Below are 2,132 nucleotides of genomic sequence, written 5' to 3' on the forward strand. Positions count from 1 at the left end.
GAAACCTGAGTGGGTTCTGATCCAAGGCTACAGGAGAATAGGGTTGTCTCTGAAGTCAATGAAGTATCCTCCTCATCTCTATTCTGGCTGCTTTGGTTCAGGTTTTCCCCTTGAAGAAGATGCCCTTTTTTCTGTTTATGAGTTCTCCTTTGGTGGACCAGGCTTTTTATTTTTGTTGTGGCCTCCCTGCGCTACACAGGGGTCCTGGAGCTTGTTCGTGTGCCCTTGAAGTACCCATCCATGAATGATCGTATTAGAGCAGCAACCACTCTGCCAGGAATCACTGGGGGGAGAGTTCTGTCTTCCTCATCTTTGGGTTTAGACCTGTGCATTCCAGTGTGGTCCTCAGTGGCATATGTGCCCATTCATATTTAAATAAATGAAAAAAATCGTAATCTTCTCACAAGAGCCATGCTACAATGACTAGTTGCCAAATGTCTACTCTTAAGAGAGCATCGCCATTCTCCCACAATCATTTGGGAAGCAGCTGCTGTGAGTCTGACCCAGGATCTGTTCACTGCACTCACCTTACTCGGTGCCTGTGCATCAAGGCTGGAATCTCAGGGTTCTCAGATTGGAAGTAAGAGATGCTATGAGCCAGTGTCAGCGAACAGTTGAAAGAGATTATTTCATGTCCTGTGTCTCATCTGAAGGCTCACAAGTGTGAGCAGTGCCTTCATAAAGGCCCCCAAGTTCACAGAGCCCAGGGACGATCACAGTGGACAGAGCAGCAGTGCTGATGTTTGTGTGTCTGTACATGGGCTCATGAATCTATCCAGGAGGAAACAGACTGATCAGGGAGGGACCAACACTCCAGGGTTGAACAGTGAGAGAGAGTTCTTGGGGACAGTTGGGTTACACTTGTTTTGAAGCCTAGGATGGGATCTCTGAAGTCAATAAGCATAAAAGGAAAATAGGAGGAGAATTCTGACTTAGTTTGTTTCGTATCTTAATGAGAAAGCCGTAGGAGTTTTGTTCTCATGGGCTTTGTGAATAGAGAACAGAAGATTAGTATGCAGGTGTAAAGTTGAGTGTGGGGTGGGACACAGCCCCTCGCAGGCGCTATGTGATTCTGAAGACAAAGTCCTTCATACATGTGTCAGGTGAAAGGAGTCTACTCTCTTTCTCTACATTCTCGGGACCTGCAACAACACCTTCCTGTACTGTCCTCACCATCTGCTCCTGCTCTAAGGGTGCTTCCTGGGTTGGATGGCAAAGAGAATCTTTCCTCTGGGATTCCTACGTGTGCCCCTGTGGTCCTGAGGGCAAAACACATGACTGAGCACATTTTTGGCTTCCACTCCTCACCCAGTCTTATCCGATTCCAAATCCTTGGGCTTTGAATGAAAACGGAATTGGTTTTCACTTGAGAGGCCTGAGGCCAGCTTTTGCTCAAGGCCCTCAGTGGCTGGCAGGAATCCTAGGGTCTTTGTGTGGAGGGGTTGCTGTGTTTCTGTAGACAGTGGCTCTCCCTCTCCCTGTAGCCTAGTCCCTGGGCTAAACTGGGCTCAGGATGAAACTGCTGGGCAGCTGGCATAGGGGTCACTTGTCTTGTCACATTCTCCTCTCTGGCCCAACTTCCCACACTCCAGTCAGACCCAGCTTGTTCTCTGTGTCAGGCCTGCCAGGTACCTTCCCTACTGGTCTTTGCATAGCTCAGGCAAACCCTGAGAGGGCCTCTCATTTATGTGCTGACAACTGCTGGCCTCACCTGCAGATTAAGGCAACTGGGCAAGAGGCTTTACCTCAAATTCTGGTCCATTGTTTCCAAGTGTTCAGAAGATACTGGGATTCTTTTGAGGGATGAATATTTTCCAAGTCTCTAAGGCCATTCCAGACATGGAACGGCCACTCTACCACTCTAACTGTGACATCAGACATCATCACCTTCCACAGGCCCCAGCACAACCCCAGGCCGATGGCAGGTGCTGCTGACCCAGGGTGTGATCCACAGGTTTATTGGAGGGCCTGACAATGCAGCCTTGACCTTCATTCTGATGTCTTGTCTTGGAGAGCAGTAGGACTGGTGGAGGTTGACAGAGAGAAAGGCAATGGGATTGATGAGGAGAACAGAAACAGGCCCTACAGGCGGAGGAGGAGGGAATTCCACATTATACACAACATTGTGAAGA

Source organism: Saimiri boliviensis, chromosome 7, assembly GCF_048565385.1.
Source record: "Saimiri boliviensis isolate mSaiBol1 chromosome 7, mSaiBol1.pri, whole genome shotgun sequence".
In the NCBI taxonomy this organism is placed as follows: domain Eukaryota; kingdom Metazoa; phylum Chordata; class Mammalia; order Primates; family Cebidae; genus Saimiri; species Saimiri boliviensis.